This window comes from Tamandua tetradactyla, chromosome 3 (assembly GCF_023851605.1).
Source record: "Tamandua tetradactyla isolate mTamTet1 chromosome 3, mTamTet1.pri, whole genome shotgun sequence".
Lineage (NCBI taxonomy): Eukaryota > Metazoa > Chordata > Mammalia > Pilosa > Myrmecophagidae > Tamandua > Tamandua tetradactyla.
In genome coordinates, this window is record NC_135329.1 from 118,477,240 (window position 1) to 118,500,734 (window position 23,495).

Genomic DNA, 23,495 nt, shown 5'->3' on the forward strand with positions numbered 1-23,495 from the left:
ATTCTCATGCCCTATTCAAGGTTCCATGTACTTATGGTGTTCAATTAAATTGTCCAGGTAAGCTAAATTAGAAAATGCATGAGTCAAAGTATAAATTTTGCACCAAATAAGTAATTCCTGCTTTAGTCTCACACAGAAGTTGGAATTTTAAAATATGAATGACTTCCTCTTTTAACACCATGCAATATTGACATTCCTTTCTTCTTACTCATGCAAAAACTTTTTTAAATTTGTACATTTGGTTACCATCATTGTACACTCTAGGCATTCCTAAATTATACCGTCTCAGTCTTTATTGTCTATCTTTCCTTCTGGTTTCATATATGCCCCCAGTCCTTTTCCCTCTATCATTCTCACATTCAGCTTAATTCATTGTACTTACATTATTAGGCTTAAATCAGGTAGTATTGTGCTCTCCACTTCTGAATTTTTTACAGTCAGTTCTGTTGCAGTCTGTATCCCTTTAGCACCAATTGCCCAATCTCTACCTGTTCTAGTTTGCTAGCTGCCAGAATGCAATATACCAGAAACAGAATGACTTTTAAAAAGGGGAATTTAATAGGTTGCTAGTATACAGTTCTAAAGCTGAGAAAATGTCCCAGTTAAAGCAACTCTATAGAAATGTCCAATCTAAGGCATCCAGAGAAAGATACCTTAGTTCAAGAAGGCTGATGAAGTTCAAGGTTTCTCTCTCAAGTGGAAGGGCACATGGCGAACACGGTCAGGGTTCCTCTCACATCTGGAAGGGCATATGTTGAACACAGCATCATCTGCTAGCTTCTTCTCCTGGCTTCCTGTTTCATGAAGCTCCCTGGGAGGCATTTTCCTTCTTCAAGTCACTGGCTGGTGAACAGTGCTTCTCGTGGCTGTGTCATTTTGCTCTGCTCTCTCTGAATCTCTCTCATTCTCCAAAATGTTTCTTCTTTTATAGGACTTCAGAAACTAATCAAGACCCACCCAAACGGGTGGAGACACATCTCCAGCTAATCAAGTTTAACAAGCACCCTTGATTAAGTCACATCTCCAGGGAGATGATCTAATTACAGCTTCAGACACACAATACTGAATAAGGATTAGAAGAAACGGCTGCCTTTACAAAATGGGATTAGGATTAAAACATGGCTTTTCTAGGGTACATACATCCTTTCAAACCAGCACACTACCCTATTTCTATCTCCTAATAACCTGTGTTCTTAACTGAAATCCTCCATGTTCACTCATTAATATTAGTTCATATCAGTGAGACCATACAGTATTTGTTCTTTTGTTCCTGGCTAATTTCACTCAGCATAATATCCTCAAGGGCTGTCCATGTTGTTACATGTTTCATGACTTTGTTCTGTCTTACAGTTGTGTAATATTCCATTTTTACAGCTGTGTAATATTCCATTGTATGTATATACCAGAGCTTTGTTTATTCACTCATCTATTGATGGACATTTGGGCTGTTTCCATCTCTTGGCAATTGTAAATAATGCTGCTATAAACATTGGTGTGCAAATGTCCATTTGTATCCTTGCCCTCATGTCCTCTGAGTAGATACCTAGCAATGATATTGCTGGATCATGTGGCAATTCTATACTTAGCTTCCTGATTAGCTGCCAAACTGCCTTCCACAGCATTTCTACCATTTTACATTCCTACCAACGGTGGATAAGTGTGCCTCTTTCTCCACTTCCTCTCCAGCACTTGTCGTTTTCTGTTTTTTGATAATGGCAATTCTAGTGGGTGTCAGATGATATCTCATTGTGGTTTTGATTTGCATTTCCCTAATAGCCAGTGAAGTTGAGTATGTTTTCATGTGCTTTTTAGCCATTTGTATTTCCTCTTCTGAGAAGTGTCTGTTCATGTCTTTTGCCCATTTTTAAATTGGATTGTTTGTCTTTTTGATGTTGAGTTGAAGAATCTCTTTATATATTCTGGATACTAAACCTTTATCTGATATGTGGTTTCTAAATATTGTCTCCCATTGTGTAGGCTGACTTTTTACTTTCTTGAGAAAGTTTTCTGATGCACAAAAGTGTTTAATTTTGAGGATTTCCCATTTATCTATTTCTTTCTTCAATGCTTGTCCTTTGGGTGTAAAATCTTGGAAACCACCTCCTGTTACAAGTTTTATAAGATATTTCCCTACATTTTCTTCTAAAAGTTTTATGGTCTTAGCTCTAATGTTTAGCTCTTTGATCCACTTTTAGTTAATTTTTGGATAAGATTTGCGATATGGATCCTCTTTCATTCTTTTGCATATGGATATCCAGTTCTCCAAGCACCATTTAGTGAAGAGACTGCTCTGTCCAGGTGAGTTGGCTTGACTGCCTTGCCAAAGACCAATTGTCTATAGATGAGAGGATCTATATCTGAACACTCTATTCAATTCCATTGGTCAGTCTCTTTGTCTTTATGCCAGTACCATGCTGTTTTGACCACTGTAGCTTTATAATATGACTTAAAGTCAGGTAGTGTGAGATATCTGACTTCATTTTACTTTCTCAAGATATTTTTAGCTATTTGGGGCACCCTGCTCTTCCAAATAAATTTGGTTATTGTGTTTTCTATTTCTGCAAATAAGTTTTGAGATTTTAATTGGTATTGCATTGAATCTATAAACCGATTTAGGTAGAATTTAACTAACTCTTAGCTGTAGGTTTTTCATATATTCCCTTTATCATGTTGAGGAAGCTCCCTTCTATTCCTATTCTTTGAAGTGTTCTCAACAAGAAAGCATGTTGAATTTTGTCAAATGCCTTTTCTGCCTTCATCAAGATGATCAAGTGATTTTTCTGCTTTGATGTGTTGATATGTTGTATTGCATTAATTGATTTTCTGATGTTGAACCATCCTTGCATACGTGGGATAAATCCCACTTGGTCATGGTGTGTAATTCTTTTAATGTGCTGCTGGATTCAATTTGCAAGTATTTTGTTGAGGATTTTTGCATCTATATTCATTAGAGAGATTGGTCTGTAGTATCTATGTCTGGCTTTCATGTGAGGGTGATGTTGGCTTCATAGTGAGTGAGATAGCCTTCCCTCCTCTTCAATTTTTTTGAAGAGTTTGAGCAGCATTGGTACAAATTATTTCTTGAATGCTTGGTAGAATTGACATGTGAAGCTATTTGGTCCTGGACTTTTCTTTTTGGGGAGCTTCTTGATGATTGATTCAATTTCTTTACTTGTGATTGGTTTGTTGAGGTCATCTGTTTCTTCTTGAGTCAATGTTGGTTGTTCATGCCTTTCTAGGAAGTTGTCCATTTCATCTACATCGTCTAGTTTATTGGTGTAAAGTTGCTCATAGTATCCTCTCATTATCTCCTTTATTTCTGTAGGGTCATTGATTATATCTCCTCTTCCATTTCTGATTTTATTTATTTGCATCCTCTCTCTTTTTCTTTTTTGTCAATCTTGCTAGGGTTCATCAGTCTTGTTGAGTTTCTCAAAGGACCAACTTCTGGGTTTGTTGATTATCTCAATTGCTTTCATGCTTTCAATTTCATTTATTTCTGCCCAAATCTTCATTATTTCTTTCCTTTTGCTTGCTTTGGGATTAGTTTGCTGTTCTTTCTCTAGTTCTTCCAAGTGAACAGTCGATTACTTGATGCTCTTTCTTCTCCTCCCCACCACCCCCACATTTTGTCTATCCATTCACTGATTGATGGACACTTGGGTTGCTTCCATTTTCTGGCAATTGTGATAATGCTGTTACGAACATTGGTGTACAAATTTTGTTTGAGTCTGTGCTTTCAATTCTTTTGTTTATATACCTAGCAGTGAGCATGCTTTCTGAGGAATCACCAAACTGTCTTCCATAGAAACCACACCATTTTACCTTGCTATCAGCAATGAATATTTCTATTTCTCTGCATCCTCTCCAACACTTACCATTTTCCAATATTTTAGTATTAGCCAATCTAATGGGTATGAAATGTATGTCACTGTAGTTTTTTTTTGTTTGTTTGTTTGTTTTTTTTTTTTGCATGGGCAGGCACTGGGAATTGAACCCGGGTCTCTGGCATGGCAGGTGAGAAGTCTGCCTGCTAAGTCACCGTGGCCCACCCTCTCATTGTACTTTTGATTTGCATTCCCCTGATGACTAATGATGCTGAGCTTCTTTTTATGTGCTTTCTGGACATTTATGTATCTTGTTTGGAGATATGTCTGTTAAAGTCTTTTGCCCATTTTATAATTAGGTTCTTTGTCTTTTTGATGTTAAATTGAAGAATTTCTTTATATGCTTTGGGTATTAATCTTTTTCAGATAAATTGTTTCCAAATATTTTCTCTCGTTGTGCATGTTGTCATTTTACTTTCATGATAAAGTCCTTTGAGGAACAAAAGTTTTAAATTTTGATGAAGTCCCATTTATCTATTTTTTATTTTCTTGCTTGTGCTTTATGTGTAAAGTCTGAGAAACCATTGCCTAACACAAAGTCCTGAAGATAGTTCCCTATGCTTTCTTCTAGGAGTTTGATAGTTCTAGCTCTTATATTTATGTCTTTGACCCATTTCAGTTGATCTTTTATATCAGGTAGGGCTACAGCTTTTATTATTATTATTATTATTATTATTATTATTATTATTATTCTGCAAATGGAGATCCAGTTTTCCTGGCAGCATTTGTTTGAGAGATTATTCTTTTCTAATTGACAGGTCTTTGCCATCTTGTCAAAAATCCATTGACCCTAAATATGAAGGTTGATTTCTGAGCTCTCAGTCTATTCCATTAGTCTGTATGTCTGTCTTTGTGCTAAATCATGCTGTTTTGATTACTGTGGCTTTGTAATAGGTTTTAAGATTGGGAAGTATGAGTCTTCCAACTTCATTCTTCTTTTTCAAGATAGCTTTAGCTATTCAGAACACTTTACCCTTCTATTTAAATTTGATGATTGGCATTTCCATTTTTGCAAAGAAGATTGTTGGAAGTTTGATTGTGATTGCATTGAATCTATAAATTGGTTTGGGTAATATTGACATTGTAATAATATTTCGTTTTTAAATCCATGAACATGGAATATCCTTCTTTATTTAGGTCTTTGATTTCTTTTAGCAATGCTTTTTAGTTTTTGTTACACATGCCTTTTATATCCTTGGCTAGATTTATTCCTAGATATTTGATTCTTTTACTTAGTATTGTGAATGGGATTTTTTTCTTCATTTCTTCTTATGATTGCTCATTGCTTATATATAGAAGCACTACTGATTTTTGTTCTTGAAACCCGCCTGGGAATTTTTCATTTCAGTTATTGTGGTCTTCAACTCTAGTAGTTCTGTTTGGTTACTTTGAAAAATTTCTGTCTCTTGGACTCTCATATTATACATTCATTGTTTTGCTGATATTCTTTAGTTCTTAATCTGTACTTTCCTTTATCTCCTTGAGCATTTTAAGGACTTTTTTATTGAGAATTTATTTTTTTATTCAAACACATACAGTCCATACCCGGTATATAATCAGTGACTCACAATCTCAACACATAGTTGTGTAGTCATCACTGTGATCATTTTTAGAACATTTGTGTCACTCCAGAAAAAGAAAGTAAGAAGAAAAAAGAAAAATCTCATACATCTCATACCCCTTACCTCTTCCTCTCATTGACCACTAGTATTGCAATCTACCTATTTTTTACCCTTTCTCCCCTCCCTTTATGTGCTTTTTATTTCTTTTTTGATATAGACATTTAAGGCAAAAATTTCCCTCTTAGCACTGCCTTTGCTGTATCCCATAAATATTGATATGTTGTGTTTTCATTTTCATTTGCCTTGAGATATTTACTGATTGCTCTTGTAACTTCTTCCTTGACCCACTGATTGTTTATGAGTGTGTTGTTTAGCCTCCATATATTTGCGAATTTTCTGGCCCTCCGCCTGTTATTGATTTCCAACTTCATTCCTTTTTGACCCAGGAAAGTGTTTTGTATGATTTCAATCTTTTTAAATTTATTGAGACTTGCTTTGTGACCCAGCGTATGGTCTATCCTTGAGAATGATCCGTGAGGACTTGAGAAAAAGGTGTATCCTGCTGTTGTGGGGTATAATGCTCTATAAATGTCTGCTAAGTTTAGTTCATTTATTGTATTATTCAAATTCCATCAAATTATTTTTCCAACCTGTCAATGAGTTACACGACCCCAGTTTGAAAGACCTGTGCTAGATCAGTTGAGGTTGGGCTCTGTGCCGTGGTGGTGTAGTCATAGTGACTGTTTTGTATTCATTAGCACTGATGTTACTTGGAATTTGCCAGTAAATAACATAAAAAACAGATGCCATTACAAACCTGTCAGGGCAGCATGACAGGTTCTCCTGCCTCAGCTTGAGCAGCGTCAGGTGTTTCTGGAAATTTCAGATGGATCCCTGTCATTCTTGGTGTATGAAGTCTAAATGTCATTTGAACTGAGCAGAATTTAGAGCAAAGAGAACATGTAAAAGCAAGGCACACTCGCCTGCCATGCTGGAGACCCAGGTTGGATTCCCGGTGCCTGCTCATGTGAGGGGGGAAGAAAAGCAAGCCACAGCTTGAAACCTCAGGTTGAGCGGTTTCGAAGAAGACTTTGGGTAATTTGCATTATAACCATGTTTGTCATCAGCTGAGGCATTTGAAAAGTGTGATATTTCAAATAGCAACTTCCTGATATAAATCAACTAAATGAAGATTGGACCATAGTTGATTTTTTTTTTTTTTAAGTTCACTTCAATCAAAGGGCAAAAAGCTGAATGCCTTGTACTCTAACCAAGATCAGCGACACAGTCTTCATCTTGCCATACAGCGCGTAGGAACTGGTTTCTGGAAAATTTGCCTTTGCCATTTCCGACCATCCATTTCTCTCTTGTCACTCTACCCTGGCCTCCCTGTCTTGCCTTCCCCATCTAGATTTTAAACTTGGGATGAGGGAGGTGGGGAGGAGTAGTCTGTCATCCTGTTAAAAGTCTTCCTGCTTAACTCTGTTTTCTACGTTCTTCTATTCGGCCCTCCCTACGTACCCCCCCTCCCCCACTGCCCGCCCACACCGTCCCCAATGCACATGAATAATTTGATCTTTTCTGCCCCTTCCCTGCACACCCAGCCTCAGTTCAGTTCAGTTTAGAAAACATTTATTGAGCACATTGCCTGAGCTAGGTCCTGGGTATACGATGATTAATGAAATAGTAACCTGCTCTTAAGGATCAGAAATAACATCAGAGCCCCTTGGTTCAGTGTGATATGTGCAGAAGTTCTTTGTTAGCTGTGAAAGTTTAATTGTAGTAATGTTAGTAATTTATCATTCTTTATAGGCATAGTCATCCTCTGGGTAGCTGGATTATGGTCAGCCAGCAGAAACCCCTTATTCCCAAAGTCCCTGGCTCTTTTCTCTTCAGGTACAAGATGACAAACTCTTAGTAACTGAGTTAGAGAAAATTTTTTAAATATATATTAGCACATGATAAACACGTACAAAACAATCCTAAAAAAAGGAAAAAAAAAAAAAAAAAGATTCCAGGATATCATGAATGGCAGATTCTAAGAAATTTTATTTTCTTCTTTAAAGTTTTCTCTTTAAAATATGCTGTAATGTGCACATACTATGTTTTGAACTTTCAAGATATTAAAAGAAAAACGTGCTCAATTTTTCTAATTCTAGGAGATTCAAGTATGTTCATTTTAAAAACTTTAAATAATAGCAACAAATAGGAAGTAAAATTTCCCCCAATCTCATTCTACCCTCATTCTCCAACAATCAACATTAACAATTCAGTGTATGTTTCTCTAGCCTTTATTTTTCTCTAAATTTACAAATTTATATGCACACAAACATACATTGTGAAGAAAAATGGGATCATTATATATAGGTATGTATATATATAGAAGCAATTTCAAAAACCTTTTTGTAACATACAATGCATTGCAGACATCTTTCCGTATAAACCTAACTTACCATTTTAGCAATAGCATAGTATTCCAATGTATGGCTGCATCACTAAGTTGTTTCTAGTTTTACAGTCTTAATAACAAAGCTACAGCAGATGGCATTAAACCTTGTTTATATGTGTGCAAGTATAAGTGTAAGATAAACTCTTGGAGGTAATGTTATTAATTCAAAGGATCTGAACATGTTGTGCCAATTTACTCTTCACCATCAGAATATATGAGTTTCTCTACAAACATGCAATGCTGTGTGTGTGATAATTCTTTAAATGTTTGCCAATCAAGTAATGGAAAAAAATGATTCCTGATTTTTGCTTTAATTTGAATATTCAAGATTGTTAGTGAGATTGGATATCAATTCCCATGTCTAATGGCCATTGTCTTTTTTATTATTTTTTATTAACATATAATTCACATACCACAAATTTCACCATTTTAAAGTGCACAATTTAATGGTTTCTAGTATATTTTCAAGGATTTATAAACATCACCACTATTTAATTCCAGAACATTTTCATCACCCTGGAAGAAACTATGTACCCATTAGCAGTAACTCCCCATTTTCCTGTCCCCTCAGTCCCTGGAAACCACCAGTCTACTGTCTGTCTCTTTGGCTGTCTGTTATGGACATTTCATATAAATGGAATCAGAAAATATGCAGGCTATTTCTGGCCTCTTTCAAGGAGTTTCATCCATATTGCAGTGTGTATCAGTACTTCATTATGTCTAAATAATACTCAATTGTGTGGCTAAGTCACATTTTGTTTATCCGTTCATCACTGGTGGATATTAGGGTTACTTCCTCTTTGGAGCCATTGTGAATAATGCTGTTTTAAACATTTGTGTACAAATTTTTATATGAGCATGTGTTTTCAGTTTTCGTCAGTGTGTACCTAGGAGTTGAATTGCTGGGGTATAGGGTAACTCCATGTTTAATTTTTTGAGGAAGTTCCAAACTGTTTTCCATAGCAACTATACCATTTTATATTCCCATAAGCAAGGCATAAGGTTTTTTGTTTATTTGTTTTGTTGTGTTTGGGTTTTTGCATGGGCAGGCAGCACCAGGAATCCAACCTGGGTCTCCAGCATATACTGTCGCACCTGCCAGTATGAGGGTTTTGATGTGCATTTCCCTAAAGACCAATGAAGACAAGTGTTTTAAAAATGTACTTTGTGGGAATTTATATATTATCTTTCAAGAAATTTCTATTCCAATCCTTTGCCCATTTTTAAAAATTTGTTTTAACTTTTTTATTGTATAATATAACATATATACAAAGCAAAGAAAGAAAAAAGCAATAGTTTTCAAAGCACTCTTCAACAACTAGTTACAGGACAGATCCTAGAGTTTGTCATGGGCTACTACACCATCATCTCAGATTTTTCTTTCTAGGTGCCCCAGAACATTGACGGCTAGAAGGAATATATATTTTTTTATCATCACTTTTTTTTTCCTTTTTTGTAAAAAACAACATATATACAAAAGAGCAATGAATTTCAAATTACAGTACAGCAATTAGTTGTAGAACAGATTTCAGAGTTTGGTATGGGTTGTAATTCCACAATTTTAGGTTTTTACTTCTAGCTGCTCTAAGATAATGGAGAATAAAAGAAATATCAATGTAATGATTCAGCATTCCTATTCATTTGTTAAACCCTACCTTCTCTGTATAACTCCACCATCATCTTTCATCTCTCTCCCACTCTTTAGAGGTATTTGGGCTATTCCCATTCTGACTGTTTCATATTAGAAGGGCTGTCAATATAAGGGGCAGGGAGATGGAACTAGCTGATGTTCTGGGAAGGTTGGCCCCTCTAGGTTTTGGGACTTATCTGGTCCAGGGACCCATCTGGAGGTTGTAGGTTTCTGTAAAGTTACTCTAGTGCATGGAACCTTTGTAGAATTTTGTATATTGCTCTAGGCGATTCTTAGGATTGGCTGGAATGGTTTTGTTTAGAGTTTGACAAGTTATGATAGGTAGCAATGTCTAAGTGAAATTTGAATAAGAGGTAGCCTCTCGACTCTATTTGAACTCTCTCAGCCATTGCTACCTTATTTGTTACACTTCTCTTTCCCGTTTTGGTCAGAATGGCATTATTAATCCCACAGTGCCAGGGCCAGACTCTTCCCTGGAAGTAATCTCCTATGCCACCAGGGAGACTTTCACCCCTGGATGTCATGTCCCATGTAGGGGGGAGGGCAATGATTTCACTTGCAGAGTTGGGCTTAGAGAGAGTGAGGCCACATCTAAGCAACAAGAGAGTCCCTCCAGAGATGACTGTTAGGCACATGTGTAGGTAGGCCAAGATTTTCTACTAAATACATAAGCTTCACAAGAGCAAGCCTCAAGATCAAGGACTTGGCCTATTGATTTGGGTGTCCCTAATGTTTGAAACAGTACCCTTTACCCATTTTTAAGTTAGAGTATTTGTCTTTTTATTGTTGAGTTGTAAGAGTTCTTTATTTGTTCTGAATATTGGACTGTTATCAGATGTGCGGTTTGCAAATATTTTCTCCAATTCAGTGGATTGTCTCTTTACTTTCTTGATAGTTTTCTTTTGCCACAAAAGAGTTTCTAATTTTGATGAATTCCAATTTATCTTTTCTTTGCTTGCTCCTTTTGTTTTCATATCTAAGAAACTTGCCTAATCAGAGGTCACAAACATCTACATCTATAGTTTTATAGTTACAACTTACATTTAGGTCCTTGAGCCATTTGTGTAATTAAATTTTGTATATGGCATGAAGTAGGTGTCCAAATTCATTCTTTTGCTTATTGATATCCAGTTGTCCCAGCACCCACTTGCTTTTTTTTAACCTTGTATATTTTCTGTTTGGATCTTTTCCCCATTTTTTTCTTACTGGGTCATGTTGCTTTGTTTTGTTTTGTTTTGTTTTACCAACTTGAAGAGTCATCTGTATAGCAAGAAAATTAGTCCATTGCCATACGAATTATAATTTTTTTTGCAATTATGATTCATTTAACTTTTGGTTTGTTGATTGTTTTCTTTTTGATATTTTCTTTGTTTATTGTTATGTTTTTTTCAGGCAGGTGATTTAAGTTTCAGGTTGTCAAATTTTTCAGTATCTACCTTTATGACTTCTGGCTTCCATGTTAAGCTTTCCTTTGTGGCATTTCTTCTGAAGTGGTAACAAAGCATTGAAGGAATGGCAATACCATGACATGTCTGAAGGTGATAACTGAAGCCATGAGAATGAATTAGTTCTCTGGAGGAAAGTATACAGAGACAGAAAGGTAGAGGACAAGGACAGTGCCTTTGGGGACAGAGGGTACAAGAAGAGAATGCAAAGAAAATCTAGAAGTAATAGATAGACACGGAAGAAGGGAAAGATGTCATGGGTCACTAACCAACAGAGGTCAGAGTTCCAAGCAGGGGGTTATTGAGGGTGCCCCTTCTCAATAACTGCAGATGGTTCCAAGAAAGCTATTTCTATGACCATGAGAAGTCATATTGCCAAGTACTTCACTTTAGTGCAGAGGGAGAAAATAGAGACCACTCATTTAGGAAGTGTAGCAATGAAAAGACAAAGAAAATGAGAGGGGGCAAAAGGGTCTAATAAAGGTTTATTTTCTTTCCAAAAGAGAAAATGAGGGGAATTTAGGCAGGATTTAAGGTTAACAAGCAGGAGAGATGTGGCCGGTAGGAGTGAGGACGAAGGAAACTTAGTTGTTTTCCATACTGTTGGGATTTCACAGTCTAACAATTTTTCAAAACTTTATAAGTAGGAACTGGAGGGGGGAAAAGGCAAGCATTAAAATGAGTTAATATATGCAAAGTACTTACAACTGTACTCATGTTAATTATATCCCTCTGGGAAGTGGACTCTGAGATGGAGTTAAGAATGCAAAAGATTATTGGGGTGTACAAGTAGGTTTTATTACAGGGTATGCAAGGGTGGTTCAACACAAGAAAATCAATGTAATGCATCACACCAATAAATCATGAGGAAAAACCACATGATAATCTCAATTGATGCAGAAAAGATATTTGACAAATTCAGCACCCTTTCTTGATGAAAACATTTCAAAGGATAGGAATAGAAGGAAACGTCCTCAACATGATAAAGGGAATATATGAAAAACCCATAGCTAACATCATACTCAAAGATCAGGAACAAGTCAAGGATGCCCATTGTCACCATTGTTATTCAACATTGTGCTGGAAGTTCTAGCTAGAACAATTAGGAAAGGAAAAGAAATAAAATGCATCCAATTAGAAAGGAAGAAGTAAAGCTTTCACTATTTGCAGATGGTATTATCCTCTATGGAGAAAATCCTGAAAAATCTTCAGTAAAGCTACTAGAGCTAATAAATGAGTACAGCAAAGTGGCAGGATACAAGATCAGCATGCAAAAATCACGAGTATTTCTATTCAGCAGCAATAAGCAATCTGAGGAGGAAATCAAGAAAAAACTTCCATTTACAATAGTAACCAAAAAGTATGAAATATCTATGAATAAATTTAACCAAGGACATAAAAGACCTATACACAGAAAACTACAATACTTTGCTAAAAGAAATTAAGGAATACCTAAATAAATGGAAGGATGTTCATGGATTGGAAGATGAAATACAGTTGAGATGTCAATTCTGCCCAAACTGATTTACAGATTCAATGCAATATCAGTTAAAATCCCAACGACTTACTTTACAGAATTAGAAAAACCAATAATCAAATTTGTTTGGAAGAGTAGGGAGCCACAAACAGCTAAAAAATATATTGAGAAAGAAAAATGAGGTGGAAGGTCTTGCACTAAAATGACTAAAGCATATTACAAAGCTACGGTGGCCAAAACAGCATGGGAAAAACATAAAGAAAGGTATAACGACTAGTAAAAGATAAATTGAGTGTTCAAATGTAGACCCTCACATCTATGGCCAATTGACCTTTTATAAGGTGGTCAAGTTACAGATTCTTCAATAAATGGTGCTTGGAAAATAGGATATCCATATCCAAAAGAGTGAAAGAGGAACCCTATCTCATACCTTATAAAAAAATATTAACTGAAAATGGATCAAAGACCTAAACATTTAGAGCTAAGACCACAATGCATTTAGAAGAAAATACAGGGAAGTATCTTAAGGATCTTGTGATCAGCAGTGGTTTCCCAGACCTTATACCAAAGCGTGAACAATGAATGAAGAACTAGATAAATGGGATCTCTTCAAAAATTGACCACTTTTGTACATCAAAGCACATTTACAGGAGAGTCAAAAGGACGCCTATGCAATGGGACACAATTTTTGGAAACCACATATCAGATAAAAGTTTAATATCCAAAATATATAAAGACATTCTATAACTCAACAATAAAATCCAAACAACCCAAATAAAAAAGCACAAAAGATATGGGCAGACATTTTTCTGAAAAGGAAATACAAATGGCTCAAAAATATTTGAAAAGATGCTCAATATCACTGCCTATTAGTGAAATGCAAAGCAAAACCACAATGAGATACCTTCTCACACCTTATGGCCTTTATCAAAAAAACAGAAAATGACAAATGCTGGAGAGGATGTGGAGAAAGAGGCATACTCATTCACTGTTGGTGGGAATGTAAAATGGTGAAACCACTCTGGAAGGAAGTTTGGCAGTTCCTCAGGAGGCAAAGTGTAGAATTGTTTAGCAATCCCATTACTAAGTATTTATTCAGAGGAACTGAAGGCAAGGACACTACAGACATTTGCACACCTATGTTTATGGCAGAATTATTAATGATTACCAAAAGATGGGAATAAGCCAAATATTCATCAGTGGACAATGGCTAAACAAACTGTGGCATATACATATAATAGAATATTATGCAACTGTAAGACTCAATAAAGTCATGAAGCATTTAGAACATGGATGAACCTTGAAGACTTTATGCTGAGTGAAATTAGCTGGAACCAAAAGGACATATAGTGTATGGTCTCATTAACATGAACTAACATTAACTAACATTAGTGAGTGAACTTTGAGAGTTAAAGTTAAGAACACAGGTTATCAGGAGACAAAAAGAGTGTACAGATTGGGCATTTGATGTTGAAGAATGTTCAACAGGACTGATTGTAAAGACCCACAAATGGATAGCACAATACTATCTGATGGTAGCACAATATTGTAAGTACACTGAATGAAGCTGAGTGTGAGAATGGTTGAAAGAGGAGGGCTGAGGGCATGTATGACACCAGAAGGAAAGATAGGGGATAAGATTGCGATAGCATAATGTAGCGTTTCCTAGAGTGAACAATGATGATGAGTGAATGTATAAATATAAGAATATATTTCCATAGGGAGAACAAATTAATGTCAACATTGCAAGGTGTTGAAAATAGGTTGATATATGGGGAAAAAATACCATCAATGCTTACTGGGACTTACAATTAGCAGTAACATTGTAATATGCTTCCACTGAATATAACAAAGGCAATTAGCCAAAGCTAAATGTCAGTAAGTGGAGGGTATGGGGTAGGGGTAGGGGTTGCTTTGTGGAAGAAATGGAAATGTCCTCATGTAGATTGTGGTGATGAAGTCATGGCTATATGATTATACAGGGACCCATTAGTTTTTTACTTAATTTGGATTGTATGATGTGTGAATAAACTGTTCAAAAATGAAAAGAAAATATTATAGGGGTCTAATGCCCATAATAGATCAAATTAAGAGGCAGCAAGTTTGGGCAAGGAAAGGCTGCAGATCTGACAAAGTCTCTGTCAACCCAATGGGAACTCTAGAGTAAGAATGCCCATCAAAGGAGTCCTGGGTTTGGCAGAAATGGCCAGGCCCTAAAGAATTCATCAGATGGTGGTAAGTGCTAAGGCTGCAGGGCATGGAGATGTTACAAATTGAAACAGAGTCAAAAAGGCAAGTATGGTCAATGTGGAGTGAAGAAATGAGATGAGAGTAGTAAGGGAAAGGAAATAGCATGTGGAGCCACTGAAAGGATTTTGGCTTTTATGTGACTGAAATAAGTAAAGATTGCAGGGTTTTGAGAAGGAAGAATCATGATCTAACTACTGTCTTACAAGAATCATCGATGCTCCTTTTTATGGCAGTCACTTGTAGCATATTTTAACATTTTTTTTACTGTGAAATATAACATGTGGTAGTTAGATTCAGATGTCAACTTGGCTAGGTGAAGATGCCTACTTCTATTGCTGTGGACATGAGCCAATGGCATGTGAAGCTCATCTGTTGATGATTACATCTGCAGTCAGCTAGGAGGCGTGCCTGCTGCTGAATGATGTTTGATTTAATTGGCTGGTGCTTAAATGAGAGAGCTCAACATAGCACTGTCAAAGTAGCTCAGCATACCTCAACTCAGTACTTATGGCTCAGCCCAGGCCTTTGAAGATGAAGAAAGAAATCACCCCAGGGAAAGTTATGGAGCCCAGAGGCCTGGAGAGAAGGCCAGCAGAGATCGTCCTGTGCCTTCCCATATAAGAAAGAACCTCAGTTGAAAGTTAGCTGCCCTTCCTCTGAAGAACTAAACATTTTAAATGAAATAAATCCCCTTTTATTAAAAGCCAATCCATCTCTGGTGTGTTGCATTCTGGCAGCTAGCAAACTAGAACAGATTTTGGTAACAGAGAGTAGAGTGCTACTACAGTTTGCCAATACCAACCATGTTGGACCAGTTTTTTGGATGGATAAGGGGAAGATTTGGGAGGAACTGTGAAGAGAATGATGGAGAAGTCCTGGAGTGCTTGAAGAGACTGTTGATGTAAATGCAACCACTGCCAATCTGGACAAAGGGAGACACAAAAGGGACAAATTGGAGTTTGCAGAATAAGAACCATGGAAGCTCAGGTCTGAAGCCAAGAAACCTTGGCCAGGAGAGTGGACCCACCCATATACATGGAGAGGGTGAGTTTGCCCTGAGGGCAGAGGATGAGTCCCCCAACTTGTTGCAGTGGAAGAGTTGTGCCGCCTCAGGCCTTGGAAAAGGTGTAGCATGCTCCTTGGGGACTGTGGAGAGCCTGGCTGCTACCACATGGAGGGGTTGAGCATGTGCCCCAGAAATGGCAGAGAGCCCAGGTATGGCCCTGATGCCTGGAGAGGGTGGAGCTGAGAAAAAGGTGGTCTCCTCAATGTCCCCCAAGTTTGATTCACAAAGTGGCAGGCCACCGCATAGGCCCTTGGAAAGGGTGGGCTGCCACTTTCTAAGCTGAAAGATAAATGACTTTCAGACTTTGAGATCCAAAGGTGTTTGCCCTGCAGGTTTTCCTTCCAGTTTCTCCCTATGGATCCTGTGACTGTCCCTCCTTTGCATATTGGCACCGGACAACTTGTTTTGAAATTCATAGGTCCACAGCTGGAAGAGAATTTTTTTGCACTTTAATATTGTTTAAGGTGATACGTGTAGGTACCAAGTTGACAAGAGGTGGACATGTGGTACTTAGATTCAGGTGTCAACTTGGCTAGGTGAAGATGCCTAGTTCTATTGCTGTGGACATGAGCCAATGGCATGGTAACCTCATCTGTTGCTGTTTACATCTGCAGTCGGCTAGGAGGCCTGCTTGCTGCAGTGAATGATGTTTGATTTAATTGGCTGGTGCTTAAATGCGAGAGCTCAATGTAGCACAGCCAAAGCAGCTCAGCATACTTCATCTCAGCACTTGTGGCTCAGCCCAGGCCCATGAAGATGAAGAAAGGAATCATCCCAGGGAAAGTTGTTGGAACCCAGAGGCCTGGAGAGAAGGCCAGCAGAGATCACCCTGTGCCTTCTTGTATAAGAAAGAATCTCAGTTGAAAATTAGGTGCCCTTCCTCTGAAGAACTATGCATTTTTAATGAAATAAATCCCCTTTTATTGAAAGCCAATACATCTCTGGTGTGTTGCATTCCGGCAGCTAGCAAACTAGAACATAACATATTTAGAAAAAAAGCAATAAATTTCAAAGTACATTTTAACAAATAGTTTTAGAAAAAAATTCAAAGTATGGTATGGGTTATAGTTCCACCATTTCAGATGTTTCCTTCTAGCTACTCTAAGACACCAGAGACTAAAAAGAAATATCAATATAATGATTCAGTAGTCATACTCATTTGTTAAATCCTATCTTCTCTGATACAACTCATCTGTCTCCTTTGATTCATCTCCCACTCTTTGGGGATATTTGGGCAATGGTCATTCTAACTTCTTCTTGTTGAAAACAGGTGTTGATGTCATTGCGTAAGGGGATGCAACTGGTTGATGCTCTTGAAGAGACTGGTAACTCGGAGTTTCAGAGCTTACCTGGCCTAGGAATCATCTGGAGGTTTTAGGTTCCTGAAAAAGAAACTTAGTGAATGAAACTTTATAGATTTTCAGGTAGAGCCCTGGGTATTCTTTAGGGTTTATAGGAATACTGTTTGTTGGGAATTGGCGACCATGGTAATTAGCATTATCTAGCTGAAGCTTGCAGAAAAGTAACCTCCAGAATACCCTCCTGACTGTATTTGAGATCTCTTAGCACACTGTTATCTCATTTTGTTCAATTTCTTTTCCCCTTTTTGGTCAGGTAGGCATTGTCAATCCCATTGTGCCAGGGCTAGGCTCATCCTTGGGAGTCATGTCCCACATTGCCAGGGAGATTAATACCCCTGTACATCATGTCCCACATTGTGGGGGAGGGTAATGATTTTACTTGCAGAGTTGGGCATAGAGAGAGAGGCCACATCTGAGCAACAAAAGAGGTTCTCTGGAAGAAACTCTTTGGCATAATTATAAGTTGGCTTAGCTTCCCCATTACAGAAGTAAGTTTCATAAGAGCAAGACTCAAGATTAAGGCTTGACCTATTAACTTGGAAGTCCCTAATGTTTGAGAGAGTATCAGGGATTCCCCAGGTGGGAAAGTTCAATGGCTTCCATATTTTTTCTCTGGTCCCTCCAGGGACTTTGCAAATACTTTTTAATTATCTGCCCAGCATACTCTGGAATGTGTCCTGATATGACATTAAGCTATATAGAATTGCAAGACCTTATTCCTAACTCTATGTTCTATGTGTTCTGTGTGTTTAGGTTCTTTAACTGTATGAGCCAGACAGGTTAGATTGTGTGTTACAGAAAATTTAGGTTTGTTTCAAAATAAACCTCTCTTTCTTTGGTCTTGTACAGTAGGTGAAGTTCTAAAATATAGACAATGTCATCCTGTATTCTGTCTGATTTACCTTAGTCCCTACCAGATCAGCTTCATTCTTATCTCTAATTGAAGGCTGATCTCTTTTTCAGCTTTTGAACAGTTGCTTTTTGTGCCAATGTTGACTTTCAGAGCTGACCTCTCCAGTGGAGTTTGTTGAGTCTTCACCGGAGTTGCCAACTTCACAGCCTGACCTATGAATCTTGAACACCTGCGTTCCCATGGTTGCATAAGACAGCTTTATAAATCTTGATTTACAGATATCTCCTGTTGGTTCTGTTTCTTTAAAGAATCCTGACTAAGATAATATCCTTTGGCCATTTTATAATTGGGCTTATTTTCGGGGGTGGGGGGAGGTGCATGGTCTGTGAATTGACCCTGGCTCTCCTGCATGAAAGGCAAGCATTCTACCACTGAACCACCTATGCACCCTATAATTGGGCTTTTATTCTTTTGTTGTAGATGTGTGATTTCTTTATATATACTGGATATCAAACCCTTATCAGATGTATGGTTTTCAAATATTCTCTGCTGCTGAGTTTGCTTCCTTTTCACATTTTGACAGAGTCCTTTGAGGCACAGAAGCATTTGATTTTGAGAAGTTTTCATTTATCTGTTTTTTTTCTTTCATTGCATGTACTTTGGGTTTAAGGTCTAAGATGCTACCTCCCATTACTAGGTCTTGGAGATGTTTCCCTATATGTTCTTCTAGAAGTTCTGTGGTACTGGCTCTTATATTTAGATAATCAATCCAGGGTGTGAGTAGGGGTCCTCTTTCATTCCTTTTGCTGTGGATATCCAGTTGTCCCAGCCCCATTTATTAAAAAGACTATTCTCTACTAGTTTAATGGATTTGAAGGCCTTGTCAAGGATCAATTGACCATAGGTCTGGGGTTCTATTTCCAGATTCTCAAATTCTATTTCATTGATCAATATGTCTATCTTTGTGCCAATACCATGCTGTTTAGACTACTGTGGCTTTATAAGGTTTAAAATCAGGAAGTGTGAGTCCTTCCACTTTATTCTTCATTTTTAGTATGTTTTTGGTTATCCAGGGGCCCCCTTCCATTCCAAATAAATGGATGTTCTTTTAAGAACAAAATGAGGTTGGGGAAAAGTGGATGCAGGGAGACCAGTAAGGAGACTATTGTCAAAATTCATGTGAGAGATGAAGGTAGCTGGAGTCAGGTGGTGGCAGTGGAAATGGGGGGAAATTGTAACATTCTGAATATGTTTTATAGTAGAGCCAACAAGATTTGATGGTGGGTTAGATGTGGAATGTGAGAAAAAGGGATATTAAAGATAAAGCCATGAATATTAGTTATCTGTTGTTATATTACAAATTACCCCTAAACTGAGCAACTTAAAACAACAATAAACATTTATCTCATACAATTTCACTGGATCAGTATTTTAGTTTGTTAATGCTGCCAAAATGCAATATACCTAAAGCAGAACAGCTTTTAATAAGGGAATTTATTAAGCTGCAAATTTACAGTTCTGAGGCTATAAAAATGTCCAAACAAAGACATCCAGAAAAAAAGATACCTTGGTTCAAGAAAGACCAATTTGTCTGGAACAACTCTTGTCAGCTGGGAAGGCATATGGCTAGCATCTACTGGGGTCTCTGGATTTTCATTTCAAACATCTTCCCTAGGGGCATTTTGTTTCTTCATCTCCAAAAGTCTCTGGCTATGTGGGCCCTGTCAGCACTAAAGGTTTTTCTAAACTGATTCCCTCTTAAACAGCTCCAGTAAGCAACCCCACCTTGGTGGGGTGGAGACGCATCTCCATGGAAACCATCTCATCAAAATTAGATGATTTCCCACAATTGGGCAGGTCACATCTTTGTGAAATGATAAAAAAGATCCCACCCACCAATATTGAATGAGGATTAAAGAACATGGCTTTTCTAGGGGTAGACGACAGTTTTAAACCAGCACATTCCATCCTTTGGACCCCCAAACGGCATGTTCTTTCTAAATGCAAAATACATTCATTCTATCACAGTATTACAAAGCCTTAAACCCTTACAGTAAAGATACAAATGCATTTCAAATTAGGAACAGTACAAAATCTCAACAAAGACAGCTACAGGCATAGTCTATCTTAAGGCAAAATTATTCTCTGGCTCTGAACCTGTAAAACAGCCATAGGGTACATATTTCCATTTCCATAGGGAAAACTTGGAATGAACACAGGAGTCACCAGAACCAAACAGTTCCAAAAACTTGCACAACAAATTCCACTAGAGTTCAAAGTCTGAGGGTCATTATGTTAGTCTGGGTTCTCTAGAGAAACAGAACCAACCAAAGAGATCTATAAATATGAGATTTATAAAGGTGTCACACACAACCATGGGAATGGAAGAGTCCAAAATCTGTAGGGCAGGCTGTGAAGCTGGCAGCTCCCATGACAGATCTGGACAAAATCCACAGGAGAGTCTCGCTGACAGAAGAAGCAGTGAAAAAGTCTCTTTTCTTAAAAGCCTTCAACTGATTAGGTTATCTCGCTAATGGAGACATGCCTTAGTTGATCACAGATGTAATCAGCCGCAGACGCACTCAATGGACTGATGATTTTAATACACCAGCCTTCTGGTTTATCAACCGGTCACAAAATATCCTTGCAGCAATGGTCAGGCCAGTGCTTGCCTGATCAGACAACTGAGCATAATCACTTGGTCAAGCTGACACCAGAACCTAACTATCACAGTCATTTATCCTTGGGGCTTTAGAAAGCGACAGTTCCACCCTTTCCAAGGACCTTTATTCCAAATGCTACTTTGCTCTCACCAAATGCAGTTGTGAGAATTGGAACTTTGAAGAACATTGGGGAGACACCTTTTTCTTGTCTCCATCTTCTCCAAGCATGGGGCAACACCTGGTCTCTCTCCTGTCTCTAGGGCACATGCTTAACACCCTCAGTGATGTTGTGATGGCAACAAGGCTCTCCCCAATCCCCAAGCAATGTGCTCCACCCTCTGTGAGGCCTGGGGCACTGAAACTCCTGCCCTCTGCCTTCTGGGCAAACTCACCCTTACCAAGTACATGGATGGGTCCACTGTCCTGGCCCCAGGTTTTTTGGCTCCCATGTTTCTGCCTTTGAGGTTGCTTTTCCTTCAATTTGTCCCTTTTGTTTCAGACCAGCAGTGGTTCCATTTATACAGATCCCACAACACTCTTGTTGATTTCCTATGCATTATGCTGGGATCATAACTATCAGACAATAGGACTTTCCACAAATCCATCTCTAATCCTCAAATTTTCTCAAATGGCTGACTTTTCCATGTTAGGTTAAATCCTCAAATGGGGCACTATTCTCTAGGGTCTGGAAAAACCCAGAATTTTCCAGACCATCAATTTCTTGTTTCTCTGTACCCTAGAGTTCAGTTTTCAACTTATCTACTTCCTCTTACATTACACTATAGGCTACAAGGAGATACCAGGCTGCACTTCCCACATTTAATTTGGAAATCTTTTATGCTCAATATCCAAGTTTATGGTCTTTAAAATCTGCCTTTCAGGGCAGGCTACGGTGGCTCAGCAGGCAAGAATACTTGCCTGCCATGCCAGAGGACCCAGGTTCAATTCCTGGTGCTTGCCCATGTAAAAAAAAAAAAAAATCTGCCTTCCAGTATCAATTTTGCCAGATTCTTTGCCACTTTAAAACAAGAATTGCCTGATTGCCTTCCTTCCATTTTGCAATAACACATGCATCATTTCTGTCTAAAGCCTCATTGGAGGTTTTTTATTTCACATTTCTAACAACAGTCTCTTCAAAGCATTCTAGGCCTTCTCTATCGAGATCCTCATAACTCTTCCAAAATATTCCCCTTATCCATTTAAAAAGCCATTCCAACGTGTTTGATATTTGCAAACCACAGCACCCCACTTTTCTGGTACCAAAATCTGTATTAGTTTGTAAGCTGCCAGAATGCAATATACCAGAACTGGAACAGCCTTTTAGAAAGAGAATTTAATAAGCTGCAAGTTTACAGTTCTGAGGCTATAAAAGCATCCAAACTAAGACATCCAGAAACATACCTTGATTCAAGAAAGGCTGATGGGTCTGGAACACCTCTGTCTGCTGGGAAGGCATGTGGCTGGCACCTACTGGGGTCTCTGGCTTCTCATTTCAAGCATCTTCCCTGGGGGCATTTTCTTTCTTCCTCTCCAAAAGTCGTGGCTGCATGGACTCTGTCAGCACTGAAGATTTTTCCAATTCCCTCTTAAATGGCTCCAGTAAACAACCCCACCTTGACTGGGTGGAGACACATCTCCATGGAAACCATCTAAGCAAAAGTTACCACCCACAATTGGGTGGGTCACATCTCCATGGAAACAATAAAAAAGACCCCACCATGAATATTGAGTAAGGATTAAAGAACATGGCTTTTCTGGGGGTATAGACAGTTTCAAACCAGGAGTCAGGAATTCAGGAGTGGCTTAACTGGAAGGTTCAATGCAGATGTAAGCCAGGACTGCAGTTATCTCAAGGCTGGAGTCAGGTTGGGGGGATCTGCTTCCACGATGTCTCACTCACATGGCTGGCTAGTTGGTTTCAGCTGTTGGCAAGGACGTCAGTTCCTTGTCACATGTGTGTCTCCACAGGGTTATTTGTGCATCCTCACCCAGAGTAAGTGATCCAAAAGATAGCAAGCTGGGGGCTGCAATGTCTTGTACAACATAGCCTTAGTGGCACACACTGTTATTTCTGCAATTTCCTATTAGTTACACAGATAGCCATATTCAGTGTAGGAAGGGACAAACAAGGGCAAGAATACCAAGAGGTGGGACTTATTGGTGGCCATCTGGAAGCTGGCTATCATAGTCTGTTCTTTGGCCCTCAGTGATATCCCTCCCATTGCAAAAGTTACTTTCTCCCTCCCAATCCCCACCCCAAAGCCTCATATACATTATTGATTCAAAATCCATGATCTTGGGCGGGCCGCGGTGGCTCAGCGGGCAAGAGTGCTTGCCTGCCGTGCCGGAGGACCCCGGTTCGATTCCCGGCCCCAGCCCATGTAAAAAACAAACAAACAAACAAAATATAATAAAACAAGAAAATGTTTAAAAATGTTTCCCTTTCTTCCTCCCTTCCTTCCTTCCATCCTTCCTTCCTTCTCTGTCTTTCCTTCCTTTCCTCCCTCTCTCTTTAAAAAAAAAAAAAAAAAAAAATCCATGATCTTGCCATCTAAATAATCTAACCGTGAAAGAATAGAGTGTCATTGTTGGGACTGAATCATGTCCTCCACAAAAGGCTTTATCAGGTCCAACCGCTGCTCCTATAAATGTGGACCCACTGTAAATAGGATCTCTCTAAGATGTTATTTCTGTTAGGATGTGGCCTAACTGAATCAGATTGGACTTTAATACAGATTATTGGAGTCCTTTATAAACAGAATGAAATTTAGAAACACAAAGAGAGAGAGAGAGAAGCCAAAGGGAGCAGCAAGACACTGGAAGTAAACAGA